General features: G+C 36.0%; 1 pseudogene; it reads right to left on the reverse strand.

Moving 5' to 3' along the window:
• Positions 1 to 19,087: 19,087 nt before the first annotated feature.
• On the reverse strand, positions 19,088 to 20,955 carry LOC138385959 (heat shock protein HSP 90-alpha pseudogene; annotated as a pseudogene).
• Positions 20,956 to 21,459: the final 504 nt, after the last annotated feature.

Raw genomic sequence — 21,459 nt, forward strand, 5'->3', positions numbered from 1 at the left:
TGTCAGTGTTTCATATAAAGATTGTTTTTAACATAATTTCCCCGCCAACTATCCCCAAGATAATAGGAAGCAAATAAACACAAATAGAAATATATTCCAATAGTATGTATCCAGTCTAATTTAAGGTATAATCTTTTATATAGAAAGAGAATATTTTCTGGCAACCAGCTAGTTACCAAGTACCTGTTTGTCAAGGTAGCTCATTTCCTTTCAGAATGTGATATGTGCAAAAATAAACTTTGAAGGAGGAGGCAAGATGAAAATGAGACTAAAGAAAAAAGGTCTTGTTTGGTGTAGGTACCTGTACATCCCGTGATGCTTGCCATATGTGCTTTTTCTTTTTATATCACCAGTTTGCATATTTATCATGGCTTTTGACATATTGATTTGCAATTTTCACACTCAGCCTTTTACATTTTTCTCAGTCTATAGGTGTTCTTGTCATGGTGAGGGAAATTCTGCCTGTTGCTTAATAAGTTTCTCAGAATCAGTGATAGACTGAGCACTTGGTGATATCCCAGAAGTTTCCACATGTGAGAATTACTCCAATAGCTGCCCCAGATGTGTGCAACCCTTCCCATGAAGACAGTACCTGTATTAAGTATGTCTTCTTCATATCTATGACACCAAAAAAAAATATCGTGAGGTGAAAAAAATATGTCTTTTCCCTTCTTAGTATGATGGCTTTTTGTTCCTCCTTTTCCTAACTCCAAGTTCAAGTGTGAGGTATGACTTGATGAGCTAATACATATTGAGCCTCATGTAGCTCAATAAAGCAGAGGTGTCTACACTAAGAAAAGTTTAGACTTATTTTAGATGCTTCAGGAAAAAAAATCCTTTGCCTCTACCCCAAATATACCAATTCTGTTGGTCATGGGTGGAATATACAGTTTTTAAGAACTTATATGGTGATGTTTATGATGAGGTGCATTTTATGACCATTATAGTCATGAGCTTATTATTTTTAAAGCTTTACATGATTCTACTGTGAAACTAGGAATGAGACTACTGTTTTAGATATTGGAAAGTAGGGGTAAAGTATAGACTAACCTACAGTATTGGGCCAAGCTAAACAGGCATATGTAAAGATCAGAGAGAATGGAACAGATTTGAAATCAGTTGTGTATGAAGCCCCTTTCATATTTAAAACTCTAAGGACTTAGGTAGTACTGAGATAGATAACCTTATAAATCATTTCATTTATCACCTGTCTTTATCAAGTTATAATGTATGTTTGAGATAATAACTATATTAATGTGGTTGTCAGAGATGGGGAATGTGCTGGTCACTTTGGAGGTGGAAGAGAAGGCTAAGGGATGTCCATATATGTCCAAAATCAGATAGGGGAAGAAGTGGTGGGAAATAAGGGACGAAACTTCCTTTTACTGAGTAGCTACTATGTTCCAAGTATTTTGTAGCCTTATAAAGCCCTGCTACTAAGAATAGTCACTATAATAAGTAGCACTCTTAGGGTGGTTATTATGTACTAGACACTGTTCTTAAGTACTTCATATGTATTAATTCATTTAGTCTTTCCAGAAACTTTATAATCTAGAGACCATTGTGTTCCCCATTTACAGATGAAGCAACTAAGGCAAAGACAGTTTATGCAACTTGCTCCAACATCACAGGACTAGATAGTGGCAAAGTCTGGATTCAGACAATAGCAGCCTAGATCCTGAGTCCCTGCTTTTAACTACTTTCAATAAGTAGACTTGGTTGAGGGCTCTAAAATTTGTATGTATGTGAATGAAAGAAAGATTGAACCTCTTTCTGAGGAATACAGGGAATTGTGGCTGGAGATAGGGCTGGACATTGATGGTGACTCATTAGTGTGCTGCTGAACTAAGCTCCTAAAACAAAGTAATGACTTGGGCGAAGATAGCGGTCATTATGGATAGATTGTAAGAATGTTATTCAGTTGTGAGGCCTTAAAGTTATCAGTGGCCTGGATTATTTTCCTGTATCCCTCATTCTTAGTCTATATACAGATCTTTTTTCTAGACATTTGGCTTTCTTGTTTAATATCCTCTTTCCATGTGCTATTTTTCTAGCTATCACCTCAGGCAAAAATACAAAAAGGTCAAACAACAAAAAAATAAACACCCTTTGTGATATCCAGTCAAAACAATGTAACATAAGAGATCTATCTTTATTTATTCCTTTATGGAACATAATATATTCATTTTTACTGTCTCCAATTTGGTCATCTGTCTATATCATTGTGGGCATGCTGTGATCATCAAAGAGAAGACGTAGATCTATTTTGCATGCATTGCCCAAGCATCAGCTGGCTAGATATCCCATGCCCTTTAATGGTATAAACATACAAGCAAGGAAACCAAGCCAACAAATAAAAATCCTGCCATCATTATCATCAACCAGCCAATATACACATTTGGGTGGAAATCCTACCTTTCCACCCCTGATGTGAGAATTCTTGGATAGCTTAAGTTTCTCTTGGTTACTATTGCCTTCATTTCCTATTTTCCTCTGAATTTTTGGTATCTCCTGTGTATCTCATTTCCTAAAACTTTTCTTGTCATCTACGTTGAGCCTATCCTTGCAGTTTCCCCACAGCAACATTAGCAAGGGAATTTCTACACTTCAAGATTTTCTTGAGGGTTTAGGAGCATCAGAAGTAGCATTGCAAATGAACTATGTTTATATTTTAGACATCCCTGTTTTTAATGCCCTAGGCATGAACCCCCACAAGTATTTCACAATTATCTTTTTGTCAAGGGCTTCAACCTTCTGGCCTCTTGACAGGCAGTTTCTATCCTTAGATTTATCACAGCTACCTAAATTCTCATTTTCTTTTCTCATTTTTCCGTGTCCTATTTGTGAATTCTTAGAAAAGTAGACTGTAGGGGTTTGCACATGACAACCTTCCCTTCTTCATCTGCAAAGAGATGGATTTGATGTATGATCAGTGTTTCTAAAGCAGAGACCTCACAGCCTGGGCTGTCCCATTTCCAAAAGATCATTTACATAAGTTCCAAAAGAGGAGAGAGTGAAAGCATGAGGTGTCCTGGAAAATGTTTACATCTTCCTCTAGGTTAAGGGAAATTATGCAGGCTTGCTAGTTTGAATTATTTCTTTTAGATAACAGAGTAAGCAAGTATCTCAGTGGCCCACATGAGAAATAAGAAGTTATAGTTGGAAGTTACTCTGCATAATTATCCTGGTTATAAAAGAAAATACTGAGTCACCTCTTCACCAGGGAAGGTTATGTTTGTGGCATTTGACTATGAAGTAGCCTCCCTTTGCCCAGCTGTCTTAATCCAGAGGACAAGAGTCTTCACTATTTCTGATTTTTGTAAACAAAAGGAAGAAATCATACCAGCAGTTTGCTGGGACAGCTGTATGGGTAATATCTGAGTATCCTTTAATATTCTCTTGATTATAAAATTAATGAGCCTGTTAAAAAATCTTTTTGACTGTTATCTATGTGTTAGAGTTCTAAATCTTTACACAATTTCTCCCTAAAGGAATCAACTAATTATACAGGGTTTTGGCAAGAAGTCTTTCCTGGTATTTGGCTAAGAATTCCTAAAGCTTCTCCCAAACCCCAAACTCCAAGTCCAGCTTGTTTTGATCTGCAAAGTAATCCCTCATTTCTTCCTTACTTCCCAGTCCTTTCCCTGGGCTAACCTTTTCAAATCAAAATCACCCATCAAGAAGTTTTGTGAAACAAAAATAAATGCTACCATTTGATTCATTCTGTGGCTGCTATTTATAAATAACATTTTTAGCCCCCCATGCTACAGGGTCATGATACACTTACTGCACTTCATACTTTACATTAGAAATTGCAGTCTCCTTCCTGGGCCTACTTTTATTACATTAGTTGTAACCCCCATCTTTCTTCTTCTTCTTCTTTTGATCACTTTTTAGCACTTTTCTATTTAAGTATTTTTATCTGAAAGATCATAAGTCCTTATTAGGGTATTTTGAGAAAAATTGGATGAGCAAAGAAAATGTAGCTTCAACATTTGGGCTTGCAACATGGAATTGAGCAAGACAGCCGAGGCTGCCTGCTGCATGCTCAGTGTTTCTTGACCGACGTACTTTCTTTTGTGAGATACACGAAATGAATTGATTTCATACTGCTATTGAGAAAGCATGAACAATGATGGGTTTTAAATAATGAAACATTAATATGATAAATTTGATTGAGGTACATGAAGCTTATAGCTTTTAAAAATACTTTATTTTAATCATAGTAGATAAAAAACATGCTCTTGATACAAACACTTCTGTGAACATTTCTCTTAAAATTTGGTTAAAAGAAAGTATTCCTTCAAATGAAAGGAGGAATTTTACTACTTTATTTCTTTATTTTACCATTAAAATGACAAATAGAATACCACGAAGCATCTGCTCTCACCTTTTATTTTCCTGGTTCTTTGATGTCCTAAAAATATTAAGCTTGTTTATGGTTATCAGAATCATAACTGCAATACATTTTTCTCTGCACTGCCTTGTTGATTATACATAGTAATCAACATAGTAACAGTAGTTGCCAAAAAGCGATGGTCAAAACCATCCAACTTTCTTTTGGACTGTTGGCTTTGGACTGGTAAATATTTTTTTTTTTTTTTTTGCCACTTGGGATAAATATCTTTTTTTCCCTCACTTTTCGGTCACTGGCTAGTTAGTTCTAAGTAGAAAAAAACAAAACAAAACAAAACTAAGCAGAAGTGTGTTAAGTAGAACATCGTGGGGGATGATTCCATAACTCCAATACACCAATCTTAATCGTAAATCCAATGTGTCCTAAAAAAATGCTAAATACTTTATTGCAACCCCCAAATGAAATGACTGTAGAGAAAGAGGTAGGTTTAAAATAAAGAATTTTTAAAAAGACCTCAAAACCTGAAGAAAGGCAAGTAAATTATAGTTAATGAGAAGAAATAATAACTCTACCTATTAAGCAGGAATAAATAACTTTAGCAAGTATTCATCTCAAACATATTTTTCTGAAGTTCTCTCTGAAAAATAGGGGTTTAAAGGAGCAGAGAACTATTCTAAAGTATCATTCACTGAATTAGTTTTCATGTTTAAATATTCACTTAATAGGATAAACAAAATAATGATTATAATAGTAATGTTAATGATGAAAATTAGTATTGGAACTCATTTAGTAAATCTTCTATCCCAACTGATGCCAGTTCAAGGCCCAGATTTAACAGAAAAAAAAATAAAGAGTTAACAAAAATCTCTTCAAAGGAATCTCTTGTCTTGTTGCAAATAAAAACAGGTTTTAAATTCTCTGTGTGTTCAAAAGTCAATTATTGCCAATTTCACAGGCTCATCAAACGTGAGATTTTCATTTAGCAGAGCCAACTTTACTCTATCTGCCAAAAGCCCATAAAATGGCCCTTTTCCATCTGGTAAAATGTTCCACAATGAAATTAGAGCTGTTGGAAAATAATGGAAATCTATGGACATATGTATACTGTGACTGAAATGTGAAAATTTGTTAGTGATATCTGTTGTAAATTATTTATTTAAGGGCCAATGTTAACTCTTTTCAGCCATTAGTAAAGCTTGAGTTTCTATATTACAGCTGATGCAATTTCCTAACTCCAGTTAAAAGTCATTCAAACCGTTCTCGAGAAATAGGAGCCCCTATGTTGTCAAACAGTGATTTTTAAATATTTTTGGTGAGTTTCATGAACCCCTTAGAAGATCAGATGGAAACTGGATACTCAATCTAGAATAAAGGATGCTATGCAAAAAATTAGAAGCAACCTCAGCAGTTTTTTAAAAAACCTATTCCAAATAGATTTTTAAAAGAGAGATCCTATAGTCTCTTAAAAATACATGTAATATTTTTTAAAAGGAAATTCTTTCTTAAGTCTAACATACAAATTTAAATAATTGTCCATAAGTTCATTTACACTGACTTTTTCCCCTTTGAAGATTTAAATGAATTTCTTATATAATTTTCTATATTCTGTGAATGGACCATAAAGGAGATAGATAGCTCAACTAATGAAAAGTTGTTTGCTTTTTCTAATATACCAAGAAAAGAAAATATATATCAAATTGAATGTTTTCCATATACACACCTAGGTATAATTTAGAAAAGATAAGCTGGCATATCTATAATATAGGTAAGATAATAAGCTGAAGAGAAAAAAGGGTAGTTTAAATTTATGAATTGTTAATTTATGAAATGTCATATGGAAGTGTATGTTAACTCTTGTCCCCTACCTACTTGAGAGGGAGAAGAAAAAAACCCACAACTCTTATCCTAAAAATCATAAAAAATTACTATTTTATCAGATGTTCTTAATTGAAGTAAAATGATTTCCAAGGGCAGAAAGAACTCACGGAGGAGGCTCACAGAGAAGGAAGATTTCCGAGCTAGATGAGAAGAGGACAAGGGCCTGGTCTTTGGTGAAATTAAGTTGTATGGGAATGATTGGTTACTCTTCCTAAAACTGCGAGTAGGCTTTCTGAAGATGCTTTGGGAGATTTCAATCTGTTTGAACATTTAGATGCTCAGTTTGATCCTAAGCTCAGTGAATCATTTTCTAAATGTTTCTATAGTTCTTTATTTTCTAATTCTATTGAGGGTACTATCAACCCAATGGTTTCTTCTCCTCTTCTAGGAACTGGTTTTGCATGATGGTGACAGGGAGAAGTCCTTTCAAACTTCGTGCTCAGGGAAGAAAGCTGGGCTGCACTGGCAGCTGCTCTAGACAGCATACTTTGCAGTAGACTGCTAATCATTTCTCCTGATCCACAGTATAGGGGATTCCAGCTCACTCTGAAGCCTGTTCAAAATATTCTTGTCCATCTATTTTACCCCCAAGCCGACTCATTTTCAGACCTGGCCTTGGTTAGCTTTGATTGACAGAAAGGCTTTAGAAGCCATTGAAATCTTATTTTAGAAAGGATTGGAATCTTATCTCGATGAGTTCTTTAATCTCTGTTTGGAGACCAAAGGCTTTATGTCAAAAGACTTGTAGATACCTGTACTCGTAACTGGGGCTTCTACGGCAGATTTACAACCATTGGGTTATTTCAGGGTTTCTAAGTTAAGATCTGATGGAGAGAGGAACATGGAGAGGTAGCTGTAATATGGACAATGCACCTATAATTTTTTCCTGGAAATAAGAATCTCCTCTAGATCTGTCATGGTTAATACAAAAATAAAGCAATACAAATGAAGACTTAAATTGATGAGGCACATGTGTAAATTGATAAAGGAAGTTTGATGCATCATAACATTGAAATTTATCTAAATTCAATATTGTTAAACATTTTTAAAGATCAGATGAATTATACATGAAGTATATGGATTATTTGTCCCTGGCAAACAATGGTGACATTTCTGTCTGTCACTTAGTATGACAAGGTTAGCATGTTTTATTCAAAACTTTTAAACAGTAAAATGATTTGTATGCATTACTCTTTCTTTGGACTGTCAGGGAAAGCAGAAAGCAACACAGTTATTCTGTGACATTGAGTCAGTATGTGCATAAAAAAATGACAGAATAGGATTGCCTCAGACATCTATAAAGCTCATACTTTGGTTTTCTAATCATCTGGTAGAAAAACAACAAAACCATAAAGACAAAAACAATCTCCCACACTTAGAAAAGAAACATACTATTGTATACTGAAATACAAATATGGTATTTGTGATATAATGAATATAGAATATTCATAAGTGAGAACAGATCCCTGGAAATAGTGTGCTTTGAATTTAAAGGAAATTTAATGACAAAATTATTTTTTTCAATAAATAGAACAAGAGTCAGACTGTGCTGTCCCTTTCATGGTTAAAATATTCTGCAGTGATGGAATGGGATAGTAATTTATGAGATCTTTGAATCTTGTGCTCTGTGTATATGGGATGGGCACATAGAAAAAAGACAAATAGCAAGACACTGTTCAGCCCCTGGATAGAGACAGAGGACTTTAGTAATGTGTTTACTGTTTCTGTTACAGCTGTCCAACACTGGAGGGTGTCAACAATAAGTCCTGATAGAGTGAATCATAAAGAAGAGGCAGTTCCTGAGGCAGCCCTCAACTTGTTCCTTCCCCTTTTCCCTGCCTTTTCTGTCTCCAGCCAGACACTAGAGGAGCACTGCACTTCACTGTTGCTGGGCTCTTTTTCCTCCTTTCATAAGGTTCTAGAACAGAAAGAGCTTTGGAAAGATTATGCTGAGTTGAAATAAGGTAGGATCCAGGGATCTTGGTGCAATATTAATATCCAGGGACTAAGAGTATTTTTTATTCGGTTTTTTTTTTTTTTATTCGCAGGTGGCTTAGGAACACTTTCTGAGAATATACTATGAACCAGTGACTCTTTTGAGCATCAAATCATGTCTAAGACAAATTCTTGCCGTGAAGTGTTTATAATAGAGGAAGAAAGCCCCATTAGCAAGCAAGCAGTGGTGTGTTACATGTGCTGTTGTGGCGAGTTGTCCAGAGTGATGGATAGAGAGGAAATGGGTTACAAACATAAAGGAGGGACCAACAAACCATACCTTATTGTGTCCTCTTTTCCCCTTCCATAGCTTCTGATGTTAACCACAGGGAAGAATATTTTCTTATTTCATGACATTCAGTAATATATTTACTACAGCTTCAAACACACTAACATTCCATGTGTCATAAACTAGTATGCATTTTGTGTTTCCTCCATACCTGTCTATGACTTGGAGAAAAGTGGGCTCTTTAGAGTATGTATTAAATATTAACCTTTCAAGATTATTGTAACAGCTACTGGCTGCAGTGGATTATAGCAAAAGATTGAAGTATGCATTTTTTCGTGGAATTATTTAACAGAGAATGCTTGATGAAAGAAAGAAGAAAGTTTACTCTATGTCCCCATTCTAAGATATACATTATTTTACATTGAGCCTGGAACTTGTGGATATTAACATTTACCATATCAGCCAGGTGGTAGGTAATTACTGGTGGCCCTGATAATTATTACTATTTCACTTTAGTTCTGCATAGTAATTATTCAACCTGTTCTTAACCCTTTATCTCACTTTTTCCCCCACTACCACCCTCCCCAGGTTCTTTGCCATCAATCCTACTGGTTAGAGAGAGTAAAAGAACCATATATTAATACTTTTCACAGATTTATCTTGACTCAGTAAACAAATTTATGGATAGTTTAGAAGCAAACTATTAATATAATGCCCTATTGCCCACAAGGATCTTGCAGGTGCCACCAAACTTTTGGGATGCTATGCAGTATTGCTGGGCTGTCATTTTAAGAAATGCTGTCTCCCTAGCGAAAAATATTTCTAGAAATACTCTGACCTTTCCATTTTTTAGCATGAAAGTGAGGTGATCTAAGAGGAGCCAACTTCCAAGTAAACGTGGTGAGCCTTTAGTTTGAAATATTCATCATGTTTCTGTTGTGAATAACCAAACCTCTGCTAAAATTCAGAGTTTGCTGGTCTATTCAGCTTATTCATTTCATGCAAATCCCAATGTGCATGAAATGAACAAAAGACTTCCTTTCTATTCACATACATTGTTAGTTTTCTATTCCATTTTTATTCCCAAACTTGTTTTTCTCCTTTTCAGTGTTAGCGCCCTGTTCGTTCTTTGAACAAATATTTGTGGCGTCCCTAAGCATGAGAGCACCAGAATGAATGATGCTGTCCCAGCAGGGTAGTCAGTGTGGCTCACAGGTTTCATCTTTCATGCCTTTTTAGGTGCACTATTATAGGATGCTTGGGGATTTTGTAAGGAAACATCTATGATGAGAGGAGAAAATGATCTGCTTAATTATGTGTGCCCACTGCTCACTGCCTTACCAACTTAGAGTGGGAAGAGTGTGCACCTGGGGGGTCAGGCAGATATGGATTCTGATTCTGGCTTTCCTTTTTGCAAGCTCTAACCTGGGGCAAGTTATCTCTGATTCTGAGAGTTTTCTCATGTGTAAAAGGAGAATACTTGCCTCATAGTGTGGTTAAATGAGTTACCAGAGAATGTCAACACCTAATAGGACTCCCTCAAATGATTGTTCTTATGGCCTTTCCTAGGATCCTACAATCTAATATATAGGTCAATGAGCAAAAACGTTAATAATAATGGAAGGTAGGCTAAAGGAAGTCCTGTTAATGAAGGGACAAGCAAAGTGTTCTGAGATATCTTGGAAGTTTTGGGAAATTGTGGATTGTTTGACTCCTTTTCTATTTCCTGCTTTTGTCTTAGAGGTAATGGGTTCCTATCAAGAGAGTCTTTAATTTATATAAATTCAGCTACAAATACACAATAGGGTGGAGAAAGAGAGAAAGAGAGGGGAAGAGAGAATAAATGAGTTGTTTAAAGAATTTAAATAGCATAGATGATTACCCATGTCTTTCCACTCAAGGAGGACTTGTATCATGACTCATCTTGGGAATATCTCCCCATGCTACGTTTGCTCTGATTGTTTTCAAGACATATGTTTTTATATACTACAGGGCACCAAATTCAAACTCACTCATATAAATGTTCTAATGCTGACAGAAAAACCTGACTTTTTAGACTTTTGGAGAGACAGTATGTTTCTATCCAATATAGCACCTTTCTAAGGGACTATTGAAGGCATTTGTGATTATAAATAGCTAATGACTTATTTGCAGTGTAACATTTAGCTTCACTATACTTCTTTGCTTTTACTCTTTGTAATTCCTTTCATCTTTTACTTGCCTTGGATATCTAGATTCTCTTTTTTTCCTCCACATAATCTCTGTATGTGAGTTTATCTGTTTCTTGTCTGGGTTACTTAATGGCTATTTTGTTATTTTATTTTTCTAAAATATGTCACAGCGCTATGTCTAGAACTCAAATCACTCCCTTTAATGTCTCCAGTAGGTTTTGGAGCTTAAGGCATTGTTTTCTTAGGATTACCTGATAAAGTTTTTGTGTTCTTAGAGTTGTATGTGACAGTTTTGCAGTTAGAGTGAGCTCAGCAGTGTTTTTAATGTTATAATAAGAATGCACTCTTTGCTGTCTCACCCGTGCCTGTTTTTGTACTGCCAACACAAAGGATCTTTAGCCCTGTTAGCACTAGGCTCCAAGGCTCTAATCCACAATAAAATGCAAAGACCACAGAGCAGGTAAGCTCCCTTTATCAGTTATTTACATCTCTATGTGAATCAAGTTTGATAAATAAAGGATAGTGAAAGTGGCCTAAGGCCTCTAAGCAGGTTAGGAAGAAGCTGGCTTCCTTAACAGGGGTGGGGGTGGGGGGTGGGTGTGTGTGTGGGGGTGGAGGAGTGGCGGCTGGTGGGTGTAAGGCCAGCTCTCTTGCTTCACACCTCTGCTAAACACTGCTATTTAACACCATCAGACATTCTCACCCCATTTTTATGGGTGTCCTCCTTTTATTCTGGGTCATATGTAATATCTTTATTACTGTTAATGACAGCAGTGATTGAATGCCTAAGATGTGATAAGTATGAGTATAGAAACTTCAAAAACATTTGTAATTCTTACAACAATTCTGTAAGGAAAATTTGTGTTAAAAACATAAAAAAAACTGAAACAGGAGAGAAAGTAACTTAGCATATAATTTAGCAAATGGTGGAAGCAGTTGAGAATCCATATGTCCTCTCCACTGTCATATACTGCCTTTGTTTGTACACTGTATATGTTTATAAATGTATGTGTATGAGAGAGAGAGTGTGCATGCACCCAAGCTTATCAAGTTTTCTACGAATTTATATATTTTTTTTAAACCTTGGCTGACTTGCAGAGATTTTTTGTGGTGCTAGAAAACCAATGTTGCCAGGTTGTACTCTCCAAATATGGCCCCCCTAGAATGACTTGAAATTTTACAAGTTGCAATTTACTTGATGCATTCTTTTCTGATACAGTTTTTACACATGAAACAGAATTTATGCCATTTTATATTTTAAATAAAGGATTTCCACGGCTGGCAATTGCTTTAATTCTTACTGCCTGATCTTTCAAGGCAGTAACAGTATTTTCTTTAACATTATATACTCCTTCCTATATGGAGTAACACCCCTTTCATATTGTGTCCATTGAAGCCATTTCTCATTTCTGAAATTTTAATGCCTTATAGGATGATAAAAAGAGGAGAGGAAAGACCCAGTAGTGATTTAAGGCAATGATTCTGGATTGAAGCATCTTGCTACTTAGAGGAACACCATATTTCATAGCGTATTTGCAGAAATGCTTCATGGCACAAACTCCTATTTCATGTCCTTGAAGGCCAATGGAGTAGTGGAATTTCTGTTTCAGTGCCTATCTGATCAATAATCTTATGACTTTTTGGAGTTGTCATCTATCTTGTGATACACTTTTACTGTGTTTATGTGCAGTGACTAATACATGTATATATTTTCCATCTCTGTAACTGTAAATTATTTAAAAAATATTTCTATAGGTGCTTACCTTTATTTATATAAAATATATTTTCCTTGATTTCACTGGAGACAAGCATAAATCAATTACACTGGAAAAATATATTTGGATTTAGTGTGACTCCCCTTGGGCTTGGCCTATGAGTCAACATGTATTTATAGGGCACTGTCTATGTGGCAGACAATATTCTAGGCAGTGGTTACAAAAATGAGTAAGACATGGATCCTGCCTTTCCAGAGCTCATAGGCTTCTGGGGTTTGTGAAAGCAACTTGAAATGGTAGTTAAGGGGATAGATTTTGTCACCAATCTGCCCCAGTTTAAGTCTTCTTTTTACCACTTTTAAATATTTGACAAATTGTTTTACTTTATATTTCTCAGTGATCTCATTTGTAGAATTTAGATAATGATAAATAATACCCTTAAGGCTTATGTGAGGATTGAATAGGTTAATATATATAAAGAATTTACAATGGTGCCAGGAACATACATCCCAGTAAGTTCTAGCTATTATTATTAGTAACATTAGTACTATTATTGTAATGTGAGCCACAGCTAAATATTACACTACTATATAATAAGTATAAAATAGAAATATGTTCAAAAGGATAGAGTACAAAACTCTTCATGAGCTGCCAAGGAAGTTGTCCTAGGAGAGATAAAACTTGAATAAAGTCTTGAGGAAGACATAGTATTTTCACTAGGCATACAAGGAAAGTAGTAACATCCCAGACAGCAGAAATAGCACTTGAAAAGTCAGGAGGGCTTCAGAAAATATGCCCCACTCATCAAACTATAGCTGAGGCTATGTATGTAATTGGGGGTAGAGTGTGGTGTATGGGGCAAGGTCACATAAAGGCCTGGGTGATACATTAAGAATTTAGGTCTTCATCATGTTGGCACTGGGAGTCATGAAGGGATTTTTAAAAATGGAACTAATGTAATCAGATTTATGTTGTAGAAAAATGATGCTGGCTCCATTGTAGAGGATGGATATGAATGCTAGCTGGAGGAAGATAAGGCTTGAGGCTAAAAAGCCTTTGTAATTGGTTATATGAGAGCTCATCAGGGCCTCACATAAGACTGTGGCAATGGAAATGGTAAAATGGGGGGAAACATTTGAGATGTATTTGGAGGCAGAATTGATAATACAGAAGGATCATTTGGATAGAAAGGGAAAATAGAGGAAGAAGGTCTAGAATGATGCTCAAGTTGATGTTTTGGAAAACTGGGTGGATGACAGGACTATTAATAGGTATAAGGCACAGATTTGAATGGCAGGCCAGAGGTAGTATGGTGGGTGGCTGGGGAAGAAATTCTGGGAAATCATCACCTTCTCATGGGCTGGTAGAGACAGAAGCATGAGAAGAGAAGATGTATAAGAAATGTGTAAGTAATAGAGGAACCAAGAGTTATAGAATCTAAAGGAGAACAAATGTCAAAAAAGATTTGTTAAAATCATGGAAGTTATAGGTGATCTTAGTGAATATATCCTAAAGGTATGAAGAATAAAATGAAGGGAAGGAAGTGAAGACAAGTAAAGCCAGTTGTCATGAAGCTTGACTATGAAGGGACATAGAAATGAGTTTTTTATCCCTCCTTCAGAAAAATAGACTTCAGGACTTGTATAAGCTAGGGGAAAAGAGTCATCAGGAGGAGAAGAGAAAGATAAAAGAAACAGAGGATATAATTAAAGAATTACTTTGAGATGAAATGGTTTTGGAACCAGAATAAAAGGATTGATTTTCAACAAGAGGAGATGGGTGTCCTGAGGATGGGCAGCAAGAACAAGGTACTTGAAGATAGATTGTGTTTGTCTGAAATAGGGGTTTTAGTGTGATGTTCATATCTGATGGTTTTTATTTGTAAAGTAGAAGTTGATGTCATCTTCATGAGTGTTAGAAGTTTGCTTTCTTTTTCTATCACTATTATTCTGTTTTTTCTAACTCCCCCCAGAAGCTAAGGAGTAAAAGAAATAATATGTATTTTAAAAAATCTCCAGGTTCTGTGGGTTTCTTCAGGTATTTCTAGTCTTAATGTCTGTGTCTTTTCTAATGAAGCTTTTTCTACTGAAGTGTTAGCAATAAGATATCTTCTGCGATTTTGACCCTCTGCTTCTTCTCTTTTTATAGATCTCTATAAGCATTAACCATCATGACATAATTTTGGTCAAAGTCACCTATCTGTATGCTCTCAAGGCATATTAGCTGAGGAAGAAAATGACCTTCAAGATTGGGGATTGGCAGTATCTCCAATCTGGATTCTTTGTTCAGAGCCCTGGAAGGGCGCACTAGGTGGCCTACACTTAAGCATTCCTTATAGCTACTGAGTGCTTGCTAAAGGACTACCCAAGGGACACCTCTATGTTAAAAAGTTGGATTATATCAAATGAATACACTGAGGATTAGAGAGATTAAGTAAGTACCTGTATCTGTTTTAGGTGGAGCTGTACTTCCAACTTGGTTTGATTGCTCCACAGTTTTTATCCATAAGGTATTGACTTAATAGTTCTGTCTAGTCCCAAGCTTTATGTTATTAGACTCTAGTTCTGTCTTTGCAGAAAAACAAAATAATGCTACTTTTTCTTTTACAGAACACCACTACAAATAGTTTAAAATTACTGTAATTGTTTTTCTGAGGCATATCATCTTTAACACCCTTAATTTTTCCTTGAAGGGAATGATTTGCAAGCTCTCTCACTGTCCTGGTAGTCTGTGAATAAGCTTTAGTTCTAGAGTCTCAGGGAAACTCTCATAAAGTGGGAATAACATTAGACTTAAACCAGAGATTGAGTTCTGTTTTGGCAAATTCTAGGATTTGAAACTTGAACAAGACACATAGCTTCTGAGTCTCCTTTATTCATTTGTAAATGAGCATGGTACCTAAGTCAGCAACAAGTTTATTTTTTTAAACAGTTTTATTGGTATATAATGTGCATACCATAAAGTTTGCCCTTTTAAGGCACACAATTCAATGAGTTTTAGTATACTGTTGGCCCACTGTATCCCTGGGTTCTGCATTCACAGATTAAACCAACCACAGATTGTTTACACTGTGGTATAAGGATCATTATAATGTAATTATACAACATTGTCATTACTCCAGAAAGAATTACTGTAGCCATTAGCAGTCACTACTCATCACTCCCATCCTCTCTCCCCAGAACCTCACCTCCAGCACTAGATAAACACCAAACTACTATCTTTCTATATAGATTTACCTATTGTGTAAATTTCATAATAAGTGGAATCACATAATTTGTGGTCTTTTCTAACTGGTTTCTTTTACTTAGCCTAATGTTTTAAAGATTTGTCCATGTTGTAGCATGCAGTAGTACTTCATTTTATAGCCAGATGATATTGTATTGTACGAATTATGCTACATTTTGTTTATCCATTCATCAGTTGATGGACGTTTGGATTGTTTTCATTTTGGACTATTATGAATAATGGTACTACCAACATTTGTGTATATATAGGTTTTTATGTGGACATATGTTTTCATTTCTCTTGAGTAGAATCCTAGGAGTGGAATTGCTTCACATGATAATTTTGTGTTTATGGTAACTTTATGTTTAACATTTTGAGAAACTGCCAAACTTTTTTTAAAGTGACTTTACCATTTTAAATTTCCACCAACAAGGTTTTGATGAGGACTAAAAGATTGAGTTAATAGAGGAATCAGTAAATGCTAAAGCACTATGCATGGCTGCTTTTACTATCTTTTTCTGTCTAACTCTTCCCAGAAAGAATGTAGTAAAGAAATGTTGAATATACATTTTAACAAATCTCCCTAGTCATCTTGAGGTTTTCTTTAGGTAATATCTAGACTTGATATTTGTGGCTTATGAGCTCATGTTTTGCTAATAAGGCTCTAGTGAGGCAAAGAACAGATCTGAGTCTGGTATATTCAAGTTAGCTCTGCAGTTGGCTTTTTATGTTCAGGTGACAGTCCTAACCTTGTACAGCCATCTCTCAGGGACATGCCAGTGATTTCATAGATGTGTGGATCAGGTAGCAAGTGTGGTCAGTCCGATCGAAAAAATGACTGGGAAAATAAGTTGTTCTAGTTGCCCCAAGGATGGAGGGTGATTAGTGCGGTTGTACAGGGAGAACAGTACTAATTAAAATGCCAGAATTGAGGACTTCCAAGGAGTTCATGAGAGCATGACTCAGACAAGGACTAGTCTTCCAGTGTCTCCATTTCACATGAGACTGTACTTTTAGGGACAAGAATCACATTATAGCCATCTCTGTTTCTGTAGTGCTTCTGTAGTGCCTATCACTTAATATATGGTCATAGTATTACACATAGTATACATAATCAAAACAGGAATTTCTAGCCATAAATACTTAGAAAAGGAATTACTTTTTATTAAACATTTATCTTTTTAGTAAGTATTTATCATTTAATACCAAAATTTTGAAAAGTGTTCATTATTCTCATTTTTAAGATGAATAAACTGACAAATAACTGGCCCATCCAGTGCATAGGACAGATAGGCATTCATTAATTTTTTTCAGCCATTGAGCCAAAGAACTAAGCAAGAATGCATAGTCATTTTGATAACAAAAATATTTCTACATTACTACTTTATCTAAAAGAGACTTATTTTTAGTGACAAATTTTGTTAATAATTTAAGATAGAAAGAAATATTTATTTAGAAACATTTGATAGGATAGAATATTTTCCATAGGTCAATGGGATAAAGAGTTTCTGAGATTAGATATGGAGAAAGTGTTTTTCTATAAAGGGTGATTTGAGACACATTAAAGTTCTGGTTTTAATTGGGTGTACACAGCAGAAACATGTGGGAGTTTTCCCCCTCAAATAACATAATCCAGGGCTTTACCAATGAAATTAGGATCTTCAATGGTGTTTTCAGATATGTTTGGGTTACTAATCATCAACAACAACAAATCTCCTTTGATCATTCGTATAAATGCCTCTGGTTAAATATCTCTCCTTTGAATTCCAAACACATGATCACAACTTCCTTTCTAGCTTTGCTGAATTTAACTGACACTTACTTTCATGGTTGTAAATCTCCCTGTTTCCTTTCTAGAGTGATATTTAAAAAAAATTTAGTTTTTAATAATAAGTATAAGATACACGAGTGTAAGGATGTCTCACCAAGCAAGGATGAAGGCTAGGGAAGAGCACAAACCAGCAAACTGCATTTACGGAATGGGAATGAGGCATGGGAAAATGTGGTAAGGACGTCACAACATATACCTTACAGCTCTGTTTAGAAGTGGGGAAGAACAAGAAAGAGGTTCGTTTCATGGAAAAATTTCAGAAAAATTTGATTTAACACCTGGTTTGCTTCTTTATTCATCATTATCAAACACCTGCAGAGAAATGAAAATGGACAGTAGGTGAATTAAATTGAGGGAGACAATGTGTGTTTTGCATTACAGACATGAAAAAGGAAAAGGAAAAAAAAAAAACAAAACAGGAAAACTGAGTAAAATGACCTGAACTAAGCATTCATATCCATGTGGATAAATTGTAATCTAGCACCTGAGTTAAAAAATTCAGCTACGTAAACAAACATTGGGTAAAACCTATTAGAGTAGCAAGTCATATTTTAAAAAAGAAAACACAGGTTCTAGTGTTCACTGAAAACTCTGTGTAAATTTACCATGTGGCATGGTTGTCACCATGTCTGTGATAGGAATGCAGCTGCCTGACAAAGGATGTAATAGTTAGTCCTATTGCTGCACCAATCCAGCAATACACAGAGTACCTCCTTGTCAAAGGTGTGTGTCCCAGTGCCGTACGTTTCCTGTTCTGAGCTTGTGAGGCTTCAGTACCAGTAATGCTGTGTCCCTTCCTCAGAGGTCTGAGTCCCAGCTTTGTGGAATCCCTCTCATAAACTTCTAAGTTTTAATAATTCTATCTTTTCCCTTTGTTTCTCCAGACTTAGGATGGTAGCTTCAATTACTACTCCTGCGATACTGTTAGTGTTCTCTTTTGCCTTTTCATTTTTTTCATACCTGGGTAACAATTCTTTTTATTACATTATCTTGATTAAAAAAAACCTTTTTTTTTTTAAAACTTATCTGTCTTTGTTACAAGTTTTAAGTGGATTGTGACTCAGGCACTACATTTCCATTCACAAGCCTCCCTTTTCAAACAGCTTTACAACACGCATGGGTAGGGCTTATAATTTTGCTCCTCTAAACAATACTTTTCTTTGGAAAACAAGCCCTGCATAGAGTTTCATCAAGTTGTTTCACTTTAAACATACTTATTTCTAGAGGACTAGTACATGCAGAAACTACAAGGGGATGAAAAGCTTAAAAAGTAGATTCTAGAAGATGAACTCAAGTCATTTTAACAAATACTTTTCTTCTCAACATCAGGATATATCTTGGAATACTCTGTGATGAAAGATTTGGTCTGCTAAGGAATTTGGCTTAATAGTTAAATACTCTAGGCTACAAAGTTAACATAGGTTAGATACATCTTACAACATTTTACCTCAATCTGTTAAAATAAGCCAATGTGAAACCAGAAAAGCATTACTAGCTCTGCTTTAGTGCCTAAAGTATCACAGTATCACACTTAGAAGTAGGAAGAAATCTTATTTTCCTCTTAAAGTAGTTATTGTCATGCCATACAGATTTTTTAAGTGCTACAAATAAAAAACATCCTTGAAAATATATTATCAGAGAGAATGAAGTATTGAACAGGTATACAAGTCATTCTTCAGGGAAAGCTTAGTCTGCTTCTTCCATGTGTGATGTGTCACCATCTCCTTCAAGAGGTGGCATCTCTTCAGTTACAGCAGCATTGGTATCACCAGCAGTAGGGTCATCTTCATCAATACCCAGACCCAGTTTGATCATCCTGTAGATCCTGTTAGCGTGCATCTGGGGATCTTCCAAACTGAAGCCAGAAGACAGGAGTGCAGTTTCATAAAGCAAGATGACCAGAGCCTTCACAGACTTGCCGTTCTTGTCAGCCTCTGCCTTTTGCCTTAAGGCCTCAATAATGGAATGGTCACGGTTTATCTCCAGGTGTTTCTTTTATGCCATATAACCATTGTCTAGTTGTCTCTTAGGGCTTGAACTTTCATAACTCTTTCAATATTTGCTTTCCAGCCATATGTGCTTTTGACAATACAACATGGGGTTGTCACCAATCCGTTTGACCCAACCACTTTTTCAACTTTTTTCTCCAAAATGTCCTTCATGATTTTGCAGAGGTTTTCAAACTTTATTTTCATCTCTTCCTGTTTCTTTTTCTCTTCTTCATCTTCTGGAAGTTCCAAGCCTTCTTTGGTGACTGACACTAAAGTTTTCCCCTCAAATTCCTTCAGCTGTTGGACACAGTACTCATCAATTGGCTTGATCAAATAGATCACTTCTAAGCCATGCTTCCGAAGATGTTCCATGAAGGCTGAGTCAGCTACCTGGCCCTTGCTCTCACCTGTGATGTAGCAGATATATTTCTGGTTTTCCTTCATTCTGGTGCAATAGTCCTTGAGAGAAACCATCTCATCACCAGAAGCAGATGTATAGTATCGTAACAGCTCTGAAAGCTTCTTCTGATTTTGAGAGTCTTCATATATTCCAAGCTTTATGTTTTTAGAGAACTGCTCATAAACTTTTTGTAGTTCTTTTTATCTTCTGCCTCAGTTAAAAAAAAAAAAATTCTGTGAATTTTTTCTGTCTTCCGATTGGCCCCTGATGATCACAACCACAGGTGAGTAGATTATAGAATATGGATAATCAATAGGTTTTTTTCAGATAGTAAAGGCTTGAATATGAAAGAAACGATGTTAGGTATATTTCACAGTGACCTAGTTTCATGGCCACAGCTTATTGCACCATGGTGGACACTTTACTTAGGGACAACAGATTCTAGGCTGATCAGTTGTCTTTGACAAAGTTTGGCATAAAGTGCTCGTCCTTTAGATGAACTGAGTCCTTATAGTGGACTATCAGCATGTGAGATGAACTGAGTCCTAGGAAGAAGGTCTCAGCTGTCCCCACCAAGATTCTTCCTCTTAAGCTTTTGAACTAAGAGTCCCAGTTTGAATCTCGACTACAAGAAACATGCAATGCAGTTGAATCAGATTAATAGCAGAGCATTAGTAGCTCATGAATTCCTGTCATGGATTTTTTCAGAGACACTTGGCTTATGAATCACTCTCTTCTACCCTCAGCAAAAGCATTTCCATAATTAAGACCAGGTTTATTTTGTGAGATGGTTATATCTCTACCATCGGAATGTTCAAGCACAGAATAGATACCTGTAAAGTTAGACTACAAGATGTATTAAATATATGTATTCCTGGGCTCTGCTCTAGACCTATTAAATAAGAATATCCTAAGAATGGGTTCAAGTAAAATACATTAAAAATAGCAATAATAACAATAAGAACTCTCCCTTCCAGATGATTCTGAGGTAAATCTGTCAGACATGGGAAGAAAAAGGCTATGTGACTATTCTGGCTATTAATTGCTGAATGACGAACTATCTTAACATGCAGAGTCTTACCATTTTTATCATATCTCATGACTTTGTGACTCATGAACTCAAACAGGTTTCTGCTGAGGGATTCTTCTGTGCCATCTGGCATTGGCTAGGGATGCTTGGTGATGTTTCACTGGAATCTAGTTTCATCTGGAATATGTACGATAGCTTCACTCATATACTTGGCATATTGGTGGGCACAGCTGAGCCCTTCTTCCTCTCCACAGAGTCTCAGAAATTCTCCTTGTGGTCTTTCTAGCAAGGGAGTTGAACACTTAGGTGGTGGCTTGGCCTGAAGTGGTGGCTCAGAGCTCTCATATGCTGACAGTCCTCTTTAAGGGTAGGCTTGAATCCGGCATGTGCCACTTTCACTCTTCTCTATTGGTTTAAGCTGTCACAAGCTAGCTCAGAAAATAGACCGCATCACTCAATCAGAGAAGAGTTACAATTTGTAGCCATCTTTAATCCATCACGATGGCCTCTTAATTTATTGTAAATTATGTCTTTAAATCCTGAGGGGATGGCATATAAGAAGGACAATTATAGTTTCTAGGAGCTGCATGGGAAGATAGTTGGCCAACAGGGTATTGCTAGGCAAAGGGATGTCTGG

The sequence above is a fragment of the Eulemur rufifrons genome, chromosome 7 (assembly GCF_041146395.1).
Source record: "Eulemur rufifrons isolate Redbay chromosome 7, OSU_ERuf_1, whole genome shotgun sequence".
Lineage (NCBI taxonomy): Eukaryota > Metazoa > Chordata > Mammalia > Primates > Lemuridae > Eulemur > Eulemur rufifrons.